Source organism: Beta vulgaris, chromosome 4 (assembly GCF_026745355.1).
Source record: "Beta vulgaris subsp. vulgaris cultivar EL10 chromosome 4, EL10.2, whole genome shotgun sequence".
NCBI classification, from domain to species: Eukaryota; Viridiplantae; Streptophyta; class Magnoliopsida; order Caryophyllales; family Amaranthaceae; genus Beta; species Beta vulgaris.
Genome location: NC_079205.1, coordinates 12,052,028 through 12,079,338, shown reverse-complemented (window position 1 = coordinate 12,079,338; position 27,311 = coordinate 12,052,028). Strand labels below are relative to the sequence as shown.

The 27,311-nt window shown below is 34.3% G+C and overlaps 1 pseudogene; it reads right to left on the bottom strand.

Moving 5' to 3' along the window:
- Positions 1-5,094: 5,094 nt before the first annotated feature.
- LOC104908617 (subtilisin-like protease SBT5.4) lies at positions 5,095-14,444 on the bottom strand (annotated as a pseudogene).
- Positions 14,445-27,311: the final 12,867 nt, after the last annotated feature.

The window sequence follows — 27,311 nt, the reverse complement described above, 5'->3', positions numbered from 1 at the left end:
GACGAATCTAACAAGATCCCACATGAATATGATTTTTTATATATACAAATGAAAATATTCGGTCAAAGATTTTAAAGTTTGACACACCAAAAATGAAATAGGCAATATATTATGAAACAGGGGGAGTATTTGATAATAGAAAACAATGCGAGGTAGCAAATTAATAGATACATCTCTATCTTCAATACTTGAATAATAGGGTCGAAGCTTTATATTGAATGTCAAAAGTCAAAAGTCTCTACCTTAATTTCAAAGTCTGGGTATATAGTGAGAACTGAGAACAAGACTCACAATTACTTTTTTGCCCTTATCTAGTTGTACAAGTGTGGACAATAATTGTGTTAACCTGAGTAGGTTAACCTTGACATTCATTATATATCGCGTTTACAATACAGACTTATGACTAGTAAAAGACCATTCTACCCTTTACATATAATGTTACTCTAATACAACCCCTCAATCTTTACGGGGTGAAACAACGAATAGATTGGTATGATGTTTAGTAAACAAGTCAGTACATAGGCCCTTAGTAAAAATGTCAGCAACCTGAGACTGAGTAGGAACATGTCGAACGATAAGACCTCCCTTGGCAACCATTTCGCGAACAAAATGATAATCGACGTCAATATGTTTGCTACGATCATGATGGACTGTATTAGCAGTTAGATAAGTTATAGAGACATTGTCACAATAGACAACACAGGACAACGAAGAAAATAGCCAATGCCAGCAAGAAGTTGTTTTGGCCAAATAGTTTCTGCAGCTGTGTAGGCAACGACTCTGTATTCAGCTTCAGTGGATCGAGGACTTAGAGACAGTAGGTTGCTTTTTCGAACACTAGGAAATGAGATTCTTACCAAGAAAAATAGCATAGCCAGTAGTAGAACGTCTCGTGTCAGGGCATCCGGCCCAATCTGCATCAGAGTAAGCAATAACAATAGTAGGAGAACTGCTGCTATATAAGAAGAGACCGACAGTAGGAAAAACAAGACCACAAGTTATTATTCCGCATAGCCACAAGTTATATGTAAAGGAAGAGCATAATAGTAGGAAAAAGGAAGAGCATAGCCACCACTGAATATTTTTCCACTCACGACGCACGAAGATAAAAACATACCAAAAGAACCGGCCATTGGCAAGAATAACAAGAATTTTCGTAAAATTGGAAGATTCACGCACCTTTGCAATTGTTATGATATTGATTGAAGCTTGAAAAGAAACCATGAATCTATCAACTCACGAAAATAACAAGAATAAGCCAAAAAAAAACTCATTTACTAAATCACGCCCTAGAATTTCCCGGTAACCCCCTGTATTTATATAAAATACTGTATTTTTCATTTTTTTTCATTTTCTCCTATTTCCTCACTTCCCCTTCTTCTTCCACACCACCATCACCTTCACGCCCCCTCCACCACCACCACCACCACCACCACCACCACCACCTCCCATAATGTTTTTTTTTTTTTGAAAAAAGGGGAAAATATATATACTTCTATAGACATAAATACACTTCTCTCAATTCTCAAACTCCCATAATGTTGACGGAGAGTCGGAGACATTGGAGATAAACACTTGCAACGTGGACTGAGATGGTAAAGAAAGAGAGAAGCAATTATCGCGGCCTCATTTCATCATCTGTGCACCAAACTTTTTGTATAAAGCATCAAGAATGACATCCTCAATAATAGATAATCTTCTTTCCCGCAAACAATGACAGTTAGTTGTGAAAAGAAACCGGCGACCGTATCTCCTCTGTTTTTTTTTCTTTTACAGTGAAATTTTTTTAAAAAAAATGGGTAGGCGTCCACCATGGACGCCTCACCACCTAGTGAGGCGCCTGCCATGGACGCCTCCACCGGTGGTGGGGCGTCCATGGTGGACGCCTACCCATTTTTTTTAAAAAAATTTCAGAAAAAAGGGCGCCCACCAAGGACGCCCCACCACCGGTGGAGGCGTCCTTGGCAGGCGCTCCACCACATGGTGAGGCGCCTGCCAAGGACGCCTCCACCGGTGGTGGGGCGTCCTTGGTGGGCGCCCCTTATTTTTGAAATTTTTTTTAAAAAATAAGAAGAGGAGGCGTCCTTGGCAGGCGCCTCACCATGTGGTGGAGCGCCTGCCATGGGCGCCTCCACCGGTGGTGGGGCGTCCATGGTGGACGCCCCCTTAATTTTTTTTTTTAAAAATTTCACTGTAAATTGAAAAAAAAAAAAACAAAGGGGTGATGGTGGGGGTATGCGGTGGTGGTATGTCGGGGTAGGTGTTCCGGCGGTGGTGGTATGTCGGGGTAGGTGTTCCGGCGGTGGTGGTATGTCGGGGTAGGTGTTCTGGCGGTGGTGGTGCAGTGGTGTTCCCGCGGTGGTTGTGTGGTGGCACCAATGTCTAATGGTGAGTGGAAGAAGATGGGAGAGAAAGTGGAGGAAGAAGGGTAAAAAATCTGAAAAAATTAGAAAGTCAGTCAAGGGGAGGAGAGAGAAAAAATACAAGTATATAAATACGGTATAAAAATACCGTATTTAGGGCGTTACTAGGAAATTCTAGGGCGGTGTATAGCAAAGCCCAAAAAAATCTAGCAAAACAGCAAAAAGAAAAACGAAATTAAACTATATATTAAAAAATTACTAACCCTTGTGACTGAAATTTCCCAGAAATTCCCTGTCAAATTGGAAAATCTCTTAGCTTTAAGCATATTAAAAAATATTGAATTTGGTGCCTCTGTTAAATGTAATTTCCACAAGTAATACAACGATTACTCATAGAAAGCATCATGCGAACTTTGCTGATTTTTGGGATTCTTTCGCCTGGGTATTTTGGTCGGATCAAAATCTGGAGGATAATATTTGTTCAATACTTTCCTTCTCCCATCTTATGTTGAAACGAAGAGCCTATTCTCTTCGGTATAAAATAGCTAAACTGAACTTAATTGAACTGAACTGAACTGAACTGAACTGAACTGAACTGAACTGAACTGAACTGAACTGAATTGAATTGAATTGAATTGAATTGAACTGAACTGAACTAAAATGAAATGAATAGTGATATGTGAGAGTAAAAGCATTGTCAAGAGTTGAAATGAACTGAACTGTTCTGAACTGAACTGAAAATAAGCTGGGGAGAACAGGCCCGAACAGTACACCAGTACAAATTCGATTAGTACTAAAGAAGAGTTAAAATTATCCCGCAATGAGTAAAACGAAGAAAAAATCCCCAAATCAGAAGAACCCTAATTTTTTGAGGGAAAGAAAATTGATCAAAATTAGTATCAAATATTGGGAACAACGAGTAGAGTATTAATCTGATGTTTTTATCGCAAAATAAGCAATAGAATTCAAGGGATATGAAGTACATCCCACCCTCCTCTTTAGTAAGGGTTGATCCATGAGCGCACACTTTGATCAGTCCATGTTTGTAGTTTGGTTAATTTTTGTATTAGTCATATGATTTTAGATAAATTATATGAATTCAAGGTTTGGTTTAATTTTCGAATTACATTGAATTTTAATTTACTATCGTATTTTAAGCATGATTTGCTATCTTTTTGTGTTTCGGTTTACGATTGATGCTAAGTGTGTAATTTGGCCTAGTTTAATTAAATTATATATTAATATCAGTAGTACTAATCTTAATTTATTACTGTGAATGGTATGAATTAAGGTTAGAGTATGATTCAATTATATTCATGTTAAACTTCTATGGGATTAATGTGACTATGATTAATGAAGTCCTACTCCAAATGCTTCTTGCCATTGTAGGTTGTGATCATACTTACGATGTAGAGTCTAGGTTAGAGTTAGTATCCGCCTAGTTCAATACTGATTATTAATATGAAGGATAGGGAGATTTTGCTATCTTAATCTCTACGATCAATCGATCACACCAATTTTGAGTTTATTAGTTATATAGGGAATCAGGGCTAGTTGTGTAATTTTATTGCGGTGGTTATTTTCGGACTTGCTTGTCATCACTTGTAGATTATAGATTAGTTTTTATTTTACTTAGTTATATTAGCTATTGCAATCTTAATCCCCCAATCTATTTAAATAGGTAACAGTTGTGTAATCTCGCTTATTTGTTTGAATAGTGTTTTTCTTAGTTAAACTTTGAATTAAGGAATTTAATAGTCTCTCTGTGGGATTGACCCTTTCTACCCTTTCTACTTGTTTATATTTTTTGAGGTCTAAGAATAGCTTTTTAATTTTATACGGTAAGTGACACATATCAATAAACGTGATCACAAGTTAAGGTGCATGGTTATTTCAATCCTTGATTAATCACTTATTAAGGCTATTAACTCAAACTTTTTATTTAATCACTAATTAGGGTGATTATCTCCAATCATTGGTTAATCGCTAATTAGGGTGATTAGCTCAAACACTTCATTTAATCACTAATTAGGGTATTTTATCTTAAATTTTAGTTAATTACTAATTAGAGTGATTACTTTAATCTTTCCTATTTAACAACTAATTAGGATAGTTATCTTAAAACCATTTTTTAATCACTAATGAAGGTGATCATCTTTCCTCTTAAGTTTAATCACTAATTGAGGTGATTATCTTAACCTTCATTTTTAATCACTAATCAAGGTGAGAAGAGCAATGCCACGTGGCATAAGCAAGCATTAGGTTGAAAAGTTGAGAGTGAAGGAGAACAGAGGAAGGTTGAGGTCTTGCCACGTTGGATGATTTTTTCTTGCTTTAATATTATATATGATTGAAGAGCGTAATTGATATGATATGAATATGACGATACCAAGCAAAAGATGATTATTTAGAAGAAAAAAATTTATTAGTAGCTAGGAAGTGAGATAATATATTGATGATTGTATTATATTTGTTAATATTGCATTATTTTTTTTGCGACTTGGCTCGACATAATTGTTGACAATAATGTGATTGGGCACCTCAAGTTTCATTCTATTGCCCAAGTTAATATTTAACCCTCTAATTTGAGGGAGAGTATAATATAGTATGTCATAGTAGGAGTCTAGTATTAAGCTAAGGTTAATATGATATATATTATCCGGAGATATAACCAAACATAGGAGTCTAAGATTAGGAAAATCTTTAGAGAACAACATTGTGAAATCGTATAAATATGTTTTGCATTGATAAGAGAATGAGTAGCCACAAATTCAGTGACCAAAATTTAGACATGGTATTGGTTTCCAAAGAGAAATATATGTCACCTTGTAAAACAATATTCTGTACTAAAAAAAAATGATGTCGTATCACCAAACTAATGCTTAAGAAGAGTCGTTCTCTCTTTGGCCTTGATCACAATAGGGCTTCTTACAACATGCTTACCATCTGACCACACCAAACTTCCGAATTGGTAATCAATAGGAAGATGATTGACATCTCCAGAAAACACAAGTTTGAAATTTATCTCTTGATCCTTTTTAGAGAATACCAACGTCTTAGGCTCCACTACAATTGAAATCCCAGGTGGTGCTTCTATGCGCGCCGTATAAGTGGCCGGTTGTGCAACATTTTTCAACTTTCGAGTAACACTTGCGGTACCTGAGAACTTAGGAATAGCAATAGAAGGATAGTTGAAGTCCAAGAGATTATAGGACTCTGGACACTTGTAAGCGTGTTGTTTGGTGAATTTTTATCATGGTACTATTAATATGGTGTGCACACAGGAAGTCAATGTAATCATTTAGGGTCAGGTCATAAACAAGCCCAGGGTCCATTGCTCGGTTTGGTTGTACCAGGCCTGCGCCGAAACCAAATGGTGTAGCCTCGTGCACCATATCATCTTCAAGCATTGTCATCTCACTGTTGTCCAGTGGGTTTGCTACAAAGATGAAAGATAATTACAAAAAAATTAGGACAAATTCACAAGAGGGGGTCAACTATTACCCATTTTATTTTATAGGTCTCAACTATGGATTATTCCCTGCAGGTCTCAAGTTTACCGTCTTGTGATTTTTATAAGTCCTGAATTACTTATAAACGGTTTAAAAAGTAAGATTTTTTAATGTTGGCCTCACTTTATAGGTCTTTGTCACTTATTGAAAGTGTTCGAAGATGGTAAACATTTAAAAATCTTACCTTTTAAATTGGTTATAAGTAACTCAAAACCTATGAAAATCACAACATATTAAACTTGAGACATGTAGGGAATAATGAATAGCCGGGGCTTATAAAAGAAAATGGGTAATAGTTGAGCTATCTCTTGTGAACTTTTCCAAAAAATTATTCTAAGAAAAGAACGGATCGATTAGGTTGAACTGGATCATATCAAATTTAAAACTTTAAGACAAACCCTAGAGAGAAAATTTTAATTTAGTACATGCACAATCAAGTATTATTACCCCATACAAAACATACATGAATACCTGTAGTCATGAGAGCCGATTTGATGGCGCTTGTGGTCCATTGAGGATATAGTTTTCTAAGAAGTGCAGCAATACCGGCAACATGAGGAGCTGACATTGATGTTCCGCTAAATGGAAGATAAGTGTCGGCCATAACAACATGTGGATCTTGTGAATAAGCAGCGATAATACTTACCCCAGGAGCTATTACGTCAGGCTGTTGTAGATTGTTATATGAATATTATCATTAGAAATAATACATGTAAATGGATTTTGATAAATACTTGCAACCTTAAATATTGAAATTCAGGATCTTGTATCATTATTTTTTAAATAATAGTTGCAACACTCTAGTTTTCACGCTTGCAAACATATAGTTTTGACAACTAATTAATATTTTGGATTATACAACATTAGTGAATACCCTAAGTTTTTTTTATATCTTGTTTACTTAGAATCTTGACATTATTACTTTTCTTTACAACATTAGTGAATACCCTAAATTATAAAGATTGATAATGTGCTCACTCAGACGAAAAACGTAAGACTCCACATGATTACTTTTCTTTTCAACAAATTTAGAAGATTATATTAGCTTTTGAATAATGCCAAATTCCAAAAAAAGAAGAGCAAAAAGAAATCGAGAGGAAACTTGGGCTAGAGATTAGTGAATACTTTATGTCCAATGCTAGTATATAAATAGTGCAAAAATCAGTACATTCAGCCAATAAAAATTGGATGTTGTATAGTTTTTTCCTAAATTTTGTTTCTTTATAAAAGGTACACATACGTTTTTTAAGAGCTTTTTTCACCACTAATAACTCTTATAATGTGAGGAAAAAAAATTAGTCCCTCCGTCCCCCAACACTTTGACTTTTAAACAATTCACATAAGTAATATATAAAATTGCATGTCAATATATAATGTGTTATCAGTTTTATATCAATGTACATTTTGATTAATATTTTTTAGGATTGAACAAATGAAAATTCAGTTTAGTTTATTTATGATCAGAAAAAGTTTAGTTAAGCTCAATTTAGTTCAGTCTAGTTCAGTTTAGTTATGACAAGTTCAGTTCAGCATAACTTACTTAAATTGTAATTATTATTATTAATAATAATTAAAAAATAAAAAATAAAAGTAGTAGTAGTGGTAGAAATTTGTTTAGAAATAGAATATTAAATTTGTTTGCCCAAAATTAAATAAAGTAGAAATGGCAAGATTTTTATGGCGCGCCCTTGAATAAGAAGTGGATATAACTTTATGGAACATAGGGAGCATAGGAGAAGAATCAAAAGGATCAATGTGCATATTTTTTGAACTATATACGCATATTACTGTTTTCTAATTACAAATACTTGTTCTTCAATGATAAGATGCACATTTTGTTAGAAAAAAATGCACATCATAAAAAGTTGCACATGTAATACAATAATAGCATAAGTACAAAAGTTATCCTAAAAAATTATTTTTATTTGAAAAATCTTCTTATTTGATCCTAAATTAATTTATATATATTATTTTTATAAAAAGTAATTGTTGTTGTTGTTTTTCTGCTACTACTACTACTTCCTCCTTTGTTTTAGTTGTACCATATCAATTGTTTACACAATTCATATATTTTATTTTGACCTTTATCTATTATTTGTGTTTAAAGAACAATATAGACAAGTGATATATTACATTGTGAAGTGTGACTTGCGAAAGGAAGCAGAAGCACCGTTGCGAGTCGCGACGTGCTTCGCGAGTCGCGACCAGGAAGGTTTTGGAGCAGCGAGCAGCAGCAAGGCAGGAGCCTCGTCGCAAGTCGCGACGAGTATCGCGAGGGGGTCGCGAGTCGCGACGCTTGTCACGGGTCGCAATCTGGGCTCTGTTTCCGCGACGCGCGAGGGCGATTTCTTCACTCGGTTTATTTTACGACTTAGGGCTTGTATTCTTAGACTTTATATAAATATGTTTTGTCATATTTAGGGCTTTTAACCACAAAATACTAGAGAGAGATATTAGAGAAAGCACAATAGAGGAGATTAGAGAGAGTCTTTGAGATTCAATTCAATTGAATCTTGCCTATTGTATTTGTAATCGTCTCGTTCATAGTGAAACGATCTTTTTCCCTGCCTTGAGGACGTAGCTATCACATTGATAGTGAACCTCGTTAAATCTGTGTGTCATTTATTCGCTTTCTTGTTTTTCTTGTTAGTTTAATTAAACGCTTCCGCACAACAAGTGGTATCAGAGCTACAGGTTAACACGGGGGTTAATCGCTTTTGGGACATGGCAACAACAACCTTAAAGATCGACAAGTTTACGGGAAGGAATAGTTTTGGGCTATGGCAGATAAAGATGAGAGCTTTATTGAAACAACAAGGTATCTGGAAACCATTGATTAAGGGTTTCACAACGACATCAAAAGAGGGAAATCTGACTGGTCTAACTGAGGCTGAGTTGGAATCTATGGAGGAAAGAGCACACTCCACTATCTTGCTATGCTTGGCGGACGATGTCATCACAGAGGTTGCAGATGAAATCACGGCTGCAGGTTTGTGGTTGAAACTGGAGAGTTTGTACATGACAAAGTCGCTCACAAACAAATTGCTATTGAAGCAAAGGTTGTTTGGCCTACGCATGAGAGAAGGTATATATGTCCCTAAAAGATCATCTCGATTGTTTGAATTCTATTTTACTAGACTTGCGTAATTTAGATGTTAAGATTGAGGATGAGGATGTTGCGTTGATATTGTTGGTTTCATTGTCAAGTAGCTATATATGAACATTTTGTAGAGTCTTTTGTGGTTGGAAAAGACACTGTGTCCCTAGAGGAGGTAAAGTCGACACTTTACACTAGGGAATTGCGTCATAAAGCAACTGGTGATATGGTAGATGATCGTGATTATTTAGCAGGTTTGGTAGCAAATGAGAAAAATAAGGGAGATTCGAGTAGGGAAAAGAGAAAACCTAGGTCGAAGGGCCCTAAAAGTAGTGATCTTTGCCATTATTGTAAAGAACCAGGTCATTGGAAGAGTGAATGTCCTAAGAAGGATAGTTCGGCTTCTTTTGCAAAACAAAATAAGGTTGACTACGATTCTGAGGATGATTTAGCTCTAATTGTCCATGAGGAGAAACGCTTAGAATATAAGTGGATTATTGATAGTGGATGTTCTTCACATATGTGTTTTGACAAGGAGATGTTTTCGACCTATAGCTTATGCAGGAGTAGTGTTACTTTGGGTGACAATACGGTGTGTGAGGTGGTTGGAGTAGGCTCTGTGAGATTTAGAATGCATGATGGGAGAGTTAAGGATCTTAGAGGCGTGAGGCATGTTCCACAACTTAAGAGAAATCTTATATCTCTTGGGATGTTAGACCGTAAGGGTTTTCGATTCCAAGGAGGGGATGGAATTTTGCGTGTGGTGAAGGGTTCTTGTGAGTTACTTTGTGGCGTGAAGTCAGGTTGGGTAACTTGTATGATTTGCAGGGTACCGCACTGGCTAGAGATGATTCTAAGTTGAAGCTGCATTCTGAGTTTACAAGTGATGGTCTTGAGTGTGAGGTGGAGCTTATGGGGGCTTCTTCACAGGTTGAGAGGTTAGAGTCAACGGGAATGAGTTCAACAATCGGGTTTGAGAGTACTACTTGGGTTGAGGATGAAAGTGTCAACAATGAGGTAGAGTTTGTAGGAACGTCTACACAGCTGGTTGAAACTAAGGGGTCATCAAGAAGAACACCCAAGGGTCTCTCAATAGCAGATTGGTATGATAAGGTTCAGTTCTATCGATACTTGTGTGCCAGCTTATAGCTATGGGATCTCGAGCGACATGTCTTTGCCAGGGAGTGTTGGGTTGAGAGGTGATTCAGGGAGAAGTCACCAAGAGGTAGCTAGATTGGAACTCCAGGAAGAGTTGCCTGCGTTCCAGTGGGGAGTGCTCCGGCGCGAGCATAGAAGAACTTCGACGGAATTTCCCCTGCGCCAACGGTGATTTGTTTTGGGTACTTAGACGTAAGTGCAAATGGCTCTAGTTGGAGCAACTGGCAGGGTACTGGCTCGTCTTGATTAAGGTGGAGCTAGTGTGTTTGCGGTTCAGTGAAGGCGATTTGATTTCCGACGGGTAATAAATTGGGTTTCAGGTGAATGCGCAACATGGATCTCATAGGCTGTGAGACCGGGTCGTTCATGATGAGTGGTCAGTGATCTTGGTGAGATTGGGTGAGACTCATATGAGGGCAAGCCTGGCATCGGGTGAAAGATGCATGAGCAGGAGGGGAAAAGATATCTCGCGTACTGTTACAGAGGTACATGTTGTGTTGATGGTTTCGAGGTGGAGTCGTGTGGTAAATGCAAGTCAAGGTGGAGATTTGTGAAGTGTGACTTGCGAAAGGAAGCAGAAGCACCGTCGCGAGTCGCGACGTGCTTCGCGAGTCGCGACCAGGAAGGTATTGGAGCAGCGAGCAGCAGCAAGGCAGGAGCCTCGTCGCTAGTCGCGACGAGTATCGCGAGGCCGTCGAAAGGGGGTCGCGAGTCGCGACGCTTGTCGCTGGTCGCGATTTGGGCTCTGTTTCCGCGACGCGCGAGGGCGATTTCTTCACTCGGTTTATTTTACGACTTAGGGCTTGTATTCTTAGACTTCATATAAATATGTTTTGTCATATTTAGGGCTTTTAACCACAAAATACTAGAGAGAGATTAGAGAAAGCACAATAGAGGAGATTAGAGAGAGTCTTTGAGATTGAATTCAATTGAATCTTGCCTATTGTATTTGTAATCGTCTCGTTCATAGTGAAACGATCTTTTTCCCTGCCTTGAGGACGTAGCTATCACATTGATAGTGAACCTCGTTAAATCTGTGTGTCATTTATTCGCTTTCTTGTTTTTCTTGTGTATGTGCTTGGTTGTTGTGAATTCTTGTTAGTTTAATTAAACGCTTCCGCACATCATAAAAAGTTGCACATGTAATACAATAATAGCATAAGTACAAAAGTTATCCTAAAAAAAAATTTTTATTTGAAAAATCTTCTTATTTGATCCTAAATTAATTTTTATATATTATTTTTATAAAAAGTAATTGTTGTTGTTGTTTTTCTGCTACTACTATACTTCCTCCTTTGTTTTAGTTGTACCATATCAATTGTTTACACAATTCATATATTTTATTTTGACCTTTATCTATAATTTGTGTTTAAAGAATAATATAGACAAGTGATATATTACATGAAGATATAATAATGAAGACTGAAGATCTTAATTAATATTCCTCTAATATTGTGTGCATGATAACTTATGTGAAATTTCTAGATTGGTATTTATGCTATGACTATGACTATGAACTACTAGTTCAAAGAATTAGATTGTTAAATCTATTAACTTGACAGTTTTCAAGTTGATGTTTTAAATGATTTTTAGAAACAATACCGAAGATGCTTTCTTAGTGTACTATTGAATAAACATATATGCCAACTTCGAGCCTTCGAGGAATAGAATCATATTATTTAGGTGAGTGATTTCAGAAAATTAATCTAAAACATTATCAGGTGGTCGAATCTCTAACTCTAATCTTCATAAATAGTCGTTGAACATCTTTTAAGATGCACATAAAAAGTTGGCAGCTTTGATAAAGTACAGGCTAGCTATGAAGATCGGAGCTAGTGAAGACACCCTCGCCATATTGATATTACATGGAGAATACGGTAAATATATTTTTTTAGAAAAAAGAATAACCCTTTTTCTTATATATATATATATAGATAACAGTTTGTTGACATATTTTCGAAATTAAGGTCATGGAAGTCAATATATACAAAGTGAAGGTTCACCATCTAGAATGAAGAAATAAAATTTCCACCATCTAGAATATTATATTGAAAAATACAGGGTCACCATCTAGAATTTCCGTAGAAAAAATATCATAAAGAATCATTGTGGTTATGTTAACATGTGCAAAGGGGAACCATTGACATTAAAAAAGGACATAGGATTATTCAATGTATTATGCGGGAACACAAGGTTATTAATGATATTAAAATCATTCTATTATCGAATGATTTCACTCTCATATTTTTCTATTTTACTCTTAACACTGTAAATTATTATTAATTGAATAATACCAATTAAATGAAGGTAAACAAGCAAAACAAACCTTCAAAATCTCGGGAGTGATTGTGTTAGGACCTTTAGACGAGAAATCAGCAACAACAGGAGCTGGCATCATCTGCAGCTCAGTCCTTGCGTTGGAAAATAATGCTGTTGGAGTCCTGTGATTTTTTTAATAATGTACATTGTGATTTACAACTTAGAATTTTGATGAAAATTGTACCTTGAATAACGTTTTCTGAGGAAATATAAAAATTAAAAAACCAATAAATAAACTACCTAAAATGTCACTTACCAACTACTCAACTAGCATATTAGTAGCTTTCAAAAAACAATACTACCCACAGTAATAGATTGATTTGTCAATCATTGAAGGAATTTAGACTTGCCTTGTAGAGTTGATATAAGAAAAAAGAGTTTGAGCATCTTTATAAGTAATGTGCGCTGTGGGGAGCTGCTGCATAGTGTCAGGAAGCAATTTAGATTCAAGAACTTGGTTATTTGCTGCAATTATGCCGATGGCTCCAGTTTTTTCTGGCTCTATGCTCAAAATAGGAGTGGATAACTCCCCAGGTTCCACGAGACAAACTAAAATCTTCCCGTTTACCTTCACTGGATCAAGAGTTCCAGGCAAACAATATGATCTAAATAGTATATAAATACAAAAAAAAAAGTTAATTAATGTGATCCATCGTATAATTAATTAATATTAATCAACAATTTACAATAATTACAGATGAAGTACAATTAAGCTCCACAATATTAATTATTTTTCCAAATAAACCTATGTAAAGACGAATTAATTATTAATAAAGTGAATAATGTATGTAAAAATTTGTTATAATAATGTGAGTTTAATTTAATATGGAAAGTAGAAACCAGAAAGACACAATGAGATGACCTATGAGAATTTAATTTATTACTCACGCATTAGTCACATCAGCATGAATATTGCGAGCGTCAGCACCAGTAATTAAAGGATAAAATGTGTTGTTGCTTCCTGGATCCATATATCGAGCTGCCTGCATAAGTTAATTTCAAATAAATTTGTTTATCCTAAGCTAGTAGAGTAGTAGATACCTTAGTCGTTGATTGAGTTAACATACAAATAACATATCATCTCATGTACGTAAGAGAAGACCACATTATAACTTATGATATCTTTAACGACGCGTAATGATATTTAGGAATAAGTTATGCCATATTTTTATTAATAAATTAAGGGAGAAGAAGAATGCACTATTATATGTGACTATATACATAATACATTTCAAAAAAATGTTATGAAATAGTACATACCTTAATCTTTTGGTGGTTGCCTAAAAAGATATAGCATGTAAACTCTCTATCCATGGTACCGGCGGCAACAGTAAGCACCCAAGGATGTAGATTAGCGATAGTAGATGGCTTTGGTCCTTCATTTCCGGCGGAAGTAACAACAACGATTCCGTTGGCCATAGCGTGGAAGGTAGCAATTGAAGTAGCATCCTGGAAATAGTAATCCCCTGGTACCTTGAAGTCGTCGGAGTTGTATGCTGCTGATGCTGATAAATTAATAACGTCAACTCCGTCCGCTATTGCAGCTTCCATAGCTGCCAATGAATCCATGGAAGATCCATCTATGGCTAAACTAGAAATATTTCCAGAAATAATATGAGTTTTCATTTCTGGCCACATTGCTTTATAAGAAACCACCCGTGATCTTGGAGACCCGCCTCTTACAACTGCGTTGTTTATATCCAACATTTGAAAACACAATGCATCATTTCTTGACACAGGGACAATATTCCCACCTGCGGTCGATAATGTATGGGACCCATGCCCTGCCATGTCTCGAGGGCTTGGCTTCATGTCTGTGGTTACATTATTTGATGCAAGCATTTCCGCCAAACCTTTGAAAAAATATCTCGCTCCAATAAGCTTCCTAATATCCATTCACCACAACAACAAGATCGATGATAAAAAACCAACAACAACAACAACAACGACAACAACAACGACAACAACCACAACCACAACAACAACAACAACAATGCAAACACAACCACAAACACAACAATCACAACCACAAACAACCACAACAACAATGCTAATGTTACCAAGTACCAACTGACCTGTTGCATTTGAATGTTGGATCATTTTCATTGGCACATTGCCCTTTAAATTTTTTAGGAGTAGGACCAAAACTATCATCCGAAAAGCTCTTTGATTCAGGCCAAACACCTGTCACAATGCAAGTTCAGTAACTATACAAGTCCATGAGTACTTTAAACATGTGCACCACACTTCTATATATATACTTTGACATGACATATGAAGTAAATAAGTAGAATCAAATAATTAGTCTGTCTTCTTTTGATTGAATTGGCTAATGAAATACTACCATGTTGTACATATATAGAGCAACTCCGTCCTTGTAGTGAAAGAAAATTTTATCTGGTAAATTAAAACATCTTGTATGATTTACTTATGTCCTACTATTGTTTTTCATTTACTTACAGTTACATTACGATTGCAATTTCTATATATAATCACTCACTATAATGAAGGTACATAGTTTCTTTGTTTGTTTTATAAAGGATTGTAAAATGAATAATTAAATAATTGGAAGGTAGAAGTTTTAGGGCCTGTTCTCCCCAGCTTATTTTCAGTTCAGTTCAGCTCTCTTCAGTTCAGTTCAGTTCAACTCTCTTCAGTTCAGTTCAGTTCAGTTCAGCTCCAATCAGTTCAGTTCAGTTCAACTCTATTCTTTTATAACCATTTTGTTAAATATTATTATTATGTTAAATATATATCATTACTATTAAGTATTATTATTATTATTATTATTATTATTATTATTATTATTATGTTTTGTTGTTGTTTTGTGTTGTTGTTGTTGTTGTTGTTGTTGTTGTTGTTGTTGTTGTTGTTGTTGTTGTTGTTGTTGTTGTTGTTGTTGTTGTTGTTGTTGTTGTTGTTGTTGTTGTTGTTGTTGTTGTCGTTGTTGTTGTTGTTGTTGTTTCTATATATTATTTTGTTTATTATAGCTTTACTCATTATTATTACTATTATTATTAGGAGGAATATGGTTTAGGTCAAAGCACAAATAAACCCACTTTTTTTAGCCCATAAACCAATCAAATCGCGTCAAGACGGTTTATGATGTAATTTTTGCGGTCCAACCCAATCATTATTTTTATTACTAAATATTTTTATATTATTAAATCTAATTATTAAAATAGTAATATTAATTTACTTCTTATATATTATTGTTATTATATATCATCATCAAGTATTAATATATTAATACAAATAATATAAAATAATTATTATTAATTATCATTATTATCATTAATTATTATCATTATTAATTTATGATTATTAATATTATTTATTTATAACCATCATTTAAAATATCCAAAATACTATTATTATTACTTATCATTATAATTATAATTATTATTTAATATTCATATTATTATTGTTTAAAATATTATTAATATATTTATTACATTCAGTTTATTTCAATTTAATTTATTTTAATTCAATTCAATTCAGTTCAGTTAAGTTCAGCTCTGATAAGTTCAGCTCTTATAAGTTCAGTTCAGATTAGTTCAGCTCCAATAAGTTCAGTTCAGTTCAGTTCAGTTGTTTTATGCCGAAGAGAACATGCCCTTATACTACCTCCATTGATATATAGTTGTCACCTTATTTATTAAAGTTATAGTTTCATGTTTACAATAATAATATATATCAGACTAAAAGTTATAATTTTTAATTTATCGCGAGCATTGTTTTATGGGTAGAGAACACTTATCATAATCAAAGTAGAAAAATGAAAGAACAAAAAGAACACACAACACTTGCCAGTATCAATATTTGCTATGATTGTGTCTTCACCCGAGCTTGCTTTTTTCCAAATAGATTCACTAGAAGGGGCGAATTGTTGTTGATACGAGTCTAAGAAATCCCACGAACGAATTGTATGTTGTTTCACAAAGCGATTTTCAAAGATCGATATAACATTGGGATGCTCTTCCATGAAAATAAAAGGGTAAAGATTAATGAAAATTAAATTTTTAACCAATAAAGACCTAATATATACAAATAGAAGCTTGAACAAATCATCTCTTACTTGCGATCTCCATAGCATCCTTCTCATTAAGAGTCGCAGCAAAACCGTTAAATACTTTTGTGTAGGAGTAAATTAAGAATTTTGAAGAATCATGTTCATTGCCATTCCTACATACATACACACACATATATATATAATATTCATAAATTAGGCTAGTAATTAGAACGAATGAGAATATTAAATGTTATCTCTATAAAAGTACCTATTTGACACGGACGAAATCATATCTTGATGCGACCTTGTTACATTCTCAGGATCATCCAATAGATTGTATTCCCTATCATAAGATCCTAAATATACGATATAATGCTACATGAAAAAATCATATGATATTTAGTTAATGAACATATAATTAGAAAAGTGGAACATCTACTTGCAAATAGAAGTATGTAAAATAACATTGTGTTTATGCACGAAAAAAGCTTTCAACTATACATTTTATCATGGAATTAGTTAAGACTATAATATATATAAAATATATGCATGGTTCAAATGATTGTCTAATATATATTGTATGTGTAGTCAAGAATAATTATTAAGAGTACACCTCCTCTTATTGATAGTTAGTGGTATAGTTAGTTTTGTCTCTAACTAGTTCTGTCAAGGGTTGTTAGAGTTAGTTATTTACTTCTTTGTATATAAGCCTAGGTCCCTTACTTTTTTTGTAATTTAAATTCATTACATTTTCAGTAATTCAAGATGTCTTTCCTTCTCTCTTAGAACTTACCTAAATCAATACAATTCTTCTTCCTTAGTTTTTCCAATCTTCAAAGCTAGTTCACAAATTGTTTCATGGTAGTAAAGGTCAAGCAATTGATCCTGCATCAAGATTATTCTTCCGCAAAATTCATTCCATCTAATTCAATCGGTTTATCTCTGGATTTCGTGATTGAGATCGATTTCGATTCTCTTTTTCTACTGAAAAATTTTCTACTGAATTTCTCATTGAAATTTGTCTATAAGTTTTCTGAATCATTTCAATCATTCATTGATTCATATCAGTTCACGAATTAGAGTGAATTTGTGCTTCAAATTGCAATTATTTTTGCTTCAATTTACTTCGATTTTAATTTCATTCTCTCTCCTGTCCAAATTGAATCTCAATCCACCTTATGTTGTTCAAGCAACATCTTGTTACTTATATTATGAAGTTTTAGCTCGAATCATTCATATTCTGGAGTTTCTTAGCTCCAATTCTTAATTCATCTGTAATTTGTCAAGATAGAATCACTCCTATACAAATTATCATTTTATGAGTTTAAAAATCTGTTGTTTCCTGATTGATTGTTATTTGTTGAAAGGAATACCACTTAATTCCTTCTTCTTCAAGATTCTTTGATTGAATTCTTTCATGATTTCATTCCTAAAATTCTCTACACAAAAAAACTCTTCAAAATGCCTGAAATTATAAATGATGACAACAATGTGACTAGAAATAACATTGATCCAACACAAGATCCTTCATTACCATATTATATTCATCCTAGTGATTCTCAATACAAAATATTACTTAATCAGTTCAATGGAAGTGGCTACAATGATTGGAAATATTTTGTTATCATAAGCTTGTCTGCTAAGAATAAGTTAGGGTTCATAGATGGAATCATAACTAAACCTAGAAATTATCCGCCATTGTTTAAGGTCTGGAGTAGATGTAATAGTACCTTGATAGCCTGGTTTATACAAGTGCTTGATGTAAATATAGCCAAAAGCATTTTATATTCGATTCTACATAAAAGATTTGGCAAATTTTGGAGGAGAGATTTGGTTAAACCTCAGGCACACAAATCTACAGCATTCAACAACAGATTGTTGATCTTGAACAAGGCATAGATAGCTTGTCCAACTTTTATACTCAGCTCAAAATATTATGGGATGAGCTTGATGCTCATAATCCCTTGCCAATATGTACATGTAATAATTGTACATGTAATGTGACAAGGAAGCTTCTCAAGAAGCAAGAAGATCAGAGGTTGACACTATTCCTAATGAAACTTATAGAAGACTTCAGACAAGTTAAAGGTATTATCCTCATGCAACAACCACTTCCTATGCTCTCTCATGCTTACAAACTATTAATGTAAGAAGAACGCCATAAAAAGGTATGTGTTGTTGTCCATAATCATGATGAGCTCATGACATTTGCTACTAATAACAATAGTAATAAGGGAGTCTGTAAACAACCTAGTGATCCTCATATAAACTACTCAAGTTTCAATTGAACAAGTTCTAGTTCTGGATATCATAGTGGTTCTCGTGGATACAATGGTGGTTCTAGTGATAGATACAATTAGTCCAGAAACTTCTATCAAGGCAAGATGCCTCACTATACTCACTAACAGAGCAGGTCACACAATAGACAAGTGTTATAAACTTCATGGATTTCCACCAAAGGATGGTTGGAAAAACAAGAAAGTAGCAGCAGTTGTGCATATTGATGAAGAAGCTCCAGTCAATGACTCTCATGATCTCAATTCACCATCACAATTGCTCAATACAATGAGATAATGGCACTCATTGGGAGACAAAAATTTGATGAGCAAGTTGCTTCAAACAACCATACTGCTCTTTTAGCAAGTACATTTTGCTTCCTATCTCAATAATACATGACAACTTGGATCATTGACAGTGGTGCCACAGACCACATATGTTGTGATCTAAACTTGTTTGCTGATGTTGTTAACATTACATCTCAACATAGCACCATTACCATACGTGATGGTAATGGTTTACAAGTTCAACATAAAGGCACAGTTCACTTTGGGTCACACATAAAACTTAACAATGTGCTTCATGTTGCACACTTTAAATTTAATCTAATATCAGTTCGAATGCTTTGCAAGGACAAGAATTGTTCCATTTCTTTCACTAATTATGCCTGCCATCTTTCAGGTCCCTTCACTGAACCCCTGCTTCTAGGTAATTTCAAGAATGGATTATATTGCTTGGATGGATCACACTTGCTTACTTCTGTCAGCAATGTTTTTATATATCATAGCAACCTTTCTGTTAGTCCTTCATCATCCATTTTCACTTGTTTTTCTGCAATTGAACAAGCCAAGTTGTGGCACTTAAGACTAGGGCTTCTTCCATTTGTACATATCAATAAAGTTTTTCCTTCTGTGACTTTGCATGATTACCTCAATGAATGTACTTGTCCGGTTTATCACTATGCTAGACAAACAAGACTACCCTTCCCTCATAGCTTTATGAAAACCTCTAAAGATTTTTAGCTTATTCACTCAGACATATGGGGTCCTTATAAGATTTCCACATATAATTAATGATTGTAATATTTTCCTCAATATAGTAGATGATTTCACTAGACTTACTTGGGTTTTTCTTATGAAACATAAGTCTGATATTGTGCAAGTCTTATCTGATTTCTTTGCTTATATTAATGCATATTTTCATACTTCTATCATGAATGTGAGCTCTGATAATGCAAAGGAAATCTGTGAGGGACCATGAAGAAATTTCTAGCAGAACATGGTGTGTTACATTAGGCAAGATGTGCTGAAACTCCACAACAGAATGGAGTAGTTGAGATGAAGCATCGCCATTTACTTGAGACTGCTAGAGCTCTTTTTCTTCAGTCTTGAATCCCTACAAGATATTGGGGTGAATGCATCCTATGTGCAGCATATCTAATCAACAAAATGCCTCTCTAAAGTCTACATTTCTTGAGTCCATTTGAGAAGCTTTTTGGCTTCAAACCTAATGTATCTCATCTAAAGGTGTTTGGTTGTCTTTGCTTCACATCTACACTCAAGCAAGGCAGATCTAACTTTGATCCCAGGTCTGATCCATGTGTTTTCGTCGGGTACTCAATTACTCAAAAAGGTTAGAAAGTCTGTAAATTTGAAAACTAATAAGATTACAGTTTCTAGAGATGTAATCTTTTATGAGAAACATCTTCCATTTCACTCTTCATCTTCTACTTCCACTTTACATACCAATCCTATATTTCTTCCTCTCTCTACACCTACAACTTATTTCTATGATGTTGAAGCTCCTAACATTTTTCATACTACAACCAACCGTACACAACCACATCATTCATCTTCTATTTCTACTCCACCTTCTAATAACACCACTTCATCATAAGATTTAATTTATTCACCTCCTTCTCATCATAGTCGTACGATACATGATCTTATATCTCATCCTAGCTCAACTTTACATGATATTTCTTCAACTGTTCTTGCACCACCTGTTCTCAAAAGGTCTAGTAGGCCTAGTATTCCTAACAAACAGTTTCAAGACTTTGTTTGCGCAGCTGTAACAGTTCTGCATCCTAATATCATTGGTGTAATATGGTACAATATGCTTCTCTTTCATCTTCTCATCAGGCGTTTTTGTCTCACATATCTCAATATGTTGAACCTAATTCTTATACTCAAGCTGCACAAGATCCTAACTGGATTATTGCAATGAACAAAGAGCTCCAACCTTTAGAAGCAAACAAAATCTGGGAACTTGTTCCTCTTCCCCAAGGTAAAAAGCACATTGATTGTAAATGGTTTTACAAGGTCAAGCTCAAGTTAGATGGTACTTTGGAAAGGTTTAAGGTCAGATTAGTAGCCAAATGTTACAACCAAAAAGGGGGGATCGACTACCAAGAAACTTTTTCCCCAGTCATTAAAATGGCTACTGTGAGGTGTATTCTCACCTTGGCAGCATCTAAGGGTTGGGAAATCTTCCAATTGGATGTCAACAACGCTTTCCTGCTTGGGGATTTAATAGAAGAAGTGTACATGAAATTTCCTGAAGGGGTTCCTAATCCAAATCAACAAGTTTGCTTATTGAAGAAATCTCTTGAGGGGCTTAAACAAACCTCTAAGCAATGGTTTGCCAAGCTTGTTCAAGAGCTTTTGTTACAATGATTTGTACAATCCAAGAATAATTATAGGCTATTCATTAAACAACAACCTCATCACATCACACTTGCAGCTGTTTATGTTGATGACATTATATAGAAAGGCAATGATATCTCAAGCATCAACAATCTCAAACTTCATCTTCATCAAACTTTCAGCATCAAGGATTTAGGAAAAATGCACTATTTCCTAGGTATTGAGATTGCTTATCTGCCATCTGGGATTTGTATGACACAGAATAAGTTAATTTCTGAACTTTTGGCTTGCTCTAAGCTTAGTGACATAAGAGCATCAATGACTCCTTTGCCTCTCAACCTCAAGCTATAAGCCAATGAAGGAGTTATCTATAGTGATCCTAAGTATTATAGAAAATTAGTGGGGAAGTTATTTTTTTTTAACTCACACTAGACCTGATCTAGCTTTTACTGTGCAACATTTAAGTCAAATTCTTCACTCACCAAGGGAACAACATGTGCAAGCTTTACACCACACACTCAGATATGTCCGAGGAACAGCAAGACAAGGCATACTCTTAAATGGGTCTCCTGAGCCAGTCTTACAAGCTTATTCTGACTCAGACTAGGGTGCATGTCTAGATAGCAGGAAGTCCATCACATGTACAGTCTTCCTAATAAAGCTGGAAAATTCACCTATAGGTTGGAAGTCAAAGAAGCAAGGGACAATGTCTAAATCTTCTAGTGAAGCTGAGTATAGGGCTATGGCCTTAGCAGCAAGTGAGGTCACTTGGATTGTGCGTTTACTTCAAGAATTAAAAGTGTATAACATCACTCCAGTGACCTTGCATTGTGACAATCAGAGTGCGTGCCATATACATAGGCAAAAACCTAGTCTTCCATGAACGTACCAAACACATTGAACTTAACGACCACTTTACTCAAGACAAGATACTAGAAGGCTTGATTCAACTTATCTATTTGCCTACAACTAGCGAACTAGCAGATGTCCTCTTAATAGTTAGTGGTATAGTTAGTTTTCTGTCTAACTAATTCTGTTAAGGGTTGTTAGAGTTAGTTATTTATTTCTTTGTATATAAGCTTGGCCCCTTACTTCTTCTGTAATTTCAATTCATTGTATTTTCAGTAATTCAAGATGTATCTCTTTATTTCTCTAGAACTCGCCTAAATTAATACAATTCTTCTTCCTTAGTTTTTCCAATCTTCAAAGCTAGTTCACAAATTGTTTCAATAACTCACACATGTTTTGTTTGATAAGTTGATAACATTACATACGTTTTTAGATTCAAATATTATTAGCTGCAAAGTTTTCAAAATATTTTTTTATATTAAAATGGGGACAATCAAATTATTTCAAAACGAAACAAGAAAAAAAAAAAGAGCGACGACATGGTGGGTTGAAACTTGCCTTACGAATAGCAACCACAGGTTCTTGCAGTAGCCAGAGAAGAAGAATTGATAAGAGACCATGTATTAAAATGATCGATTTCCCCATTCCAGTTCAATCTCTTTATCTTTGAAGTTTTTTTTTCTCTTAATGGTTTCTCCAAGATAATCAACTTAGAATTATACTAGCTCACTTCTCAGTTCTCACCTCATAAATAAGAGGAATATACATATATGGTTTTTGTTCCACTAAGCTAATTTTAGGTGTCTTCTCAAAAAGGAAAAAAATGAAGCTAATTTTAGGTGTGCAAATATTTGCAACCATACATGGCAATACCGTAGTTTAAAATATAGTCTTTTAAATCATCTCCAAGTTTCTTTTAAATCCTCTCCAAGTTTCTCTCCTTCCTCTAAAAATTCTACATAGACAATTTCTACTATTTTGTTGGATCTCTCTTTGAAGAAGCTTCATCACTCATAATTAATCTCTTGTTTTTTTTTTTTTTTTGAGAAAATAACAAATTTTTCCAAAAATGGATATCTTAATGACATCACTCAATATCATACTAACTAGTTTTTCAAACTCGTGCAATGTATCTGTTTTTTTTTGTGTGTTTCATTTATATTCATAATCATGCGGTGTGATAATAAATAAGATTAAATATATATTTTTACTCTACTTTTTTATATACTTATATACACCTTTCTTTTCTGACATGTTTGAGATGATTTTTGACATAAAATATTAATGATTGACATTGAAAATAACAAAATTATTCCAGCCACGATTATCAAATTTTTAGATAATGTAGTAAATCCGAACTTATTTCATCTAAACTATTATAAATATATTTATTTTATTTTTGAATTTTGTATTAACTTCAAAATTTATTTGAGGATCAAATATGTCACTCACATACTCTTTTAGATCTCCTCTTATAAGTTATATTGTGGTCCTACTATTGTTATAATGTTTTGTTATTGTTGGCTTTAATGGTATAATGGATGTAATGCCCTTTTATTCATGCTATGGGTCATAAATTTTATAGTCCTACTCTTGTTGTAATTCATATTTCACATTTATAGATTGTATTAATATATTAACTATGAAACATCTAATAATTTGTATTATATTAGGTTGTACAGCTATATGAGAAAAATATATTATTTTAAACCATATTTCAAGGAATCTCCAGTAGTATGCTTGAAAAAAAATACTTCGACTGTCACAGATCAATCTAAACACTTAGATTATTAGGACACGTTGTTTGATGAATGATAAACCTCTTTTTGCTAGATGTTTGCAAACATCTAGCAGGGGTAAAACTGTTAATATCTAAATAAGAGAGAGAAGAGTAAAATAAAAATAAGATGAAATTATATCAAGATGGATGTCTATTTGTAGAGAATAAATATATATGAATATTGGTATATTTTTTATTTTTTTATAATAAATATTTTTTGAGATATAACAGTTTAAAAACTGTAAAAAAGTAAATTGTTTTGGATAAACAATATTGTGACATGTGGGCCACTTATATGTTGCCACATAGATGCTAGATGTTTGCAAACATCTAGCAAAAAGAGGTTTATTATTCCTCCATGTTGTTTATGGTGATAAGTTGTGTGTTTATCACATGATATTTTGTCAAAATGTTGGTGTGATAGGATTGGTAGGTTATTTTATTTGATTGAAGAAGATAGAAAGTTGAATATTGATAAAGATTAAGTGTGGGCCAAAAGGATTTTAGAATATTAATATAATAATAGTGGATTCATGTCAAAAATGAAAGTGTTCAAACTAATTTGAGACAAACAAAAATTAAATTCTTCAAACTATTATGGATAGAGGGAGCAATATTTTATTTTTATTTTATTTTTTTGACAAATAAAGGAAGAAACAAATCAAGAAGTAAATCATGAACAAGTTTGAGCACATCTCTTAGCCACATTATGTGCTTTTTGAACTTGTTAACAAGGAGAAATATTTTAGATTATTTAATAAGTTATACTCAACTGACACATATGATTCTAAGGTTGTTTATCTAAAATGTAATTTCATCGCTATAGAACTTTATTTTTAAGAACTATATAATATACTTATATGTAGTTAATATTATATGCAGGAATTCAATTAATCACGATTATATTATGGTAATATAATCATATTCATAACAAATGATCATAATTTTAATGCAAATCTCAAGCTCTATTCGCTTATAACGAAATTGTATTTTTTTAGCTTGTAGCAAAATTATAATACTCAATTTTATTATTGATTTTTTAGATAATTTATTTCAAAATCAAACTTTATTTTCTCTTAATAATTCTAGAACTCCTAATCTTACAATAATTCATGATAATTCTAGAACTCCTAATCTTACGATAATTCATGCAGTACCACTTATTATATTAAATTGATAATCTTCTTATAACTTCTTTGTCATCATATAATCCAACACACGCATATAATAATAAAGGGAAATGTTTTAGTTTCTACTGGCAGTTTACCTTCCTTTGGTTGGGGGTTCAACCTAGTTGGTTCTTCTCCTTAGGGTTTGTTTCGGTTGTAAATTGAGGTTTAATTAATCAAGTTTCTTACTTAGCAAAAAAATAATAATAATAAAGGGAAATTCCCATTGATAGGATCTTACTCTTAAGAATTCTAAATGATAGATTCATTTTTTTTTTCTTATTGCTAGGCCTTAGTTATTGTTACATTGCTTAAATGTAATATTAGTGATAATTTTTTCATTAATAATTAGTGTTTGACATTAAAAAGACTTATAACTCCCTAAATATGGTTTACGTACTCCTCTTTATTCATCTCCTTTTTTAATCGTCATCTTCCACATTCAAACGCCGGTTCCTTCATCATTCAACTGATCATCGTACATTGAAGCTTTAAAAAACTGCCTTTTTCTCTCTCACCTTCAATTGAAACCCATAATTCTCCTCTCTTATTTTCACTCTGGTCTACAAAGCTTTTAAGCTATACTAACAGAGTAAGACCAATGAGTACGAAATTTGATGCCTCTTAACAAATCTTGCCACAATGAAAGTCAATGAAGTATAGTACATTTGTTTTTTTTTTTTTTTGGTGAAATATGGATGCATTAATAAATTAAGCAGTATTGGCGCTAAGCCTTAGTACAAAATCATCCCAAATGTTTAGTATGTAACTAGGGGGAGTGGGTATCATCTTAGTTACATTTAATTCTCTAGAGTTCTTTCTCCCATCTTTTGCTAATTTATCCGCGGCTTGATTGAGCTTCCTTGGGCACAATTGGACCTTCATCCTTTGGAAAGCACGACTTAGATCCCTGCACAACGCAACATTTTTTTCAATAAGTGGCTCAACTTGATCGGTTCTGTTGAGCAGATAGGCTGCTCTCGCGCAATCGGTGAAAATTTTTAAGTGGCCGACGTTGAATTCTTGAGCGATGACCAGACACCACTGAATACTTAATAACTCAGCTTGTAGTGGTGAGTTTGCAAATAGCAACCTCTGGAAACCAGTTACCCATTGGCCTGCACAATCAATTAAAACACCCGCAATGCAAGTATAGGAAGAGAGACTAATATAGGAGGCATCCACAAACAAATGTAACCAGGGGTGAGGGCTAAGTGAAACGACTTGTGGTATAATATGGTTGCTAGAGAGTATAGGATTAGGAAGGGAGGAGTGTATGTGTGTAGCCATCCTTTTGGCATTTTGCAGCGTGTTATTTGGAGTAGGGATGGGCGAAGCCTCAAAGATGAACTTGTTCCTTTGGGTCCACAACTCCCAACAAAGGGACGAGAAGAGTAAATTTTGCAGGACGTTGTGAACCAGGATTGAAGAACTTAGATGGTGTCTAAGCCACTCCTCACTAGTCATTAAAGGTGAAGTAGAAAGAGTTATCTTCGCAAGGGCCCAAACTTCACTGGCTACTCTACAGTCGCGCAGTGTGTGTATGGACGATTCTACGTGGAGGGAACACAGAGGGCAAAGGGGGGAGGGGATTATGTTTCTACATTGAAGGAGTTGATTTGTTGGTAGGCGGTTCCACCATGCCAACCAAAGAAAGAATTTTATTTTTGGAGTACAAGTTCCCTTCCATAACCAGTCGAGGCTTTGTTGAGGTTTTCGCTTGGATGTGAGGGCAGAATATGCGAAGACAAGAGAGAACTTGTTATTGGCTTCGAAAGAGGAGATTGGATAGTCAGGGTCAGTGGCGGTTGCATTTGGAATTTTGACTTCCAAGATTCGAAAGTGAATGAAGTCGGGCAATAGGAGAGAGATTTTTTCGAGAGTCCATTCATTATTTACCCACAGGTCACAAAGTTTCTGCTCAAATTCTCTGTCCAATAGCGGCCCATAAACAAAGTTTCGAATTCACCAATACAGCAAATTGTGTTGCAAAGGCTAATAAGTCTAAGCTGCTTAACTGACGAAGGGTTCTCCACTTTCGGAATGAGACAAATAAGGGCATTACAAAGATCATTCGAATTTTCAGCGGAGGTGAACCAGTTTTTGGATATTTTGGTAAAGATCAACATG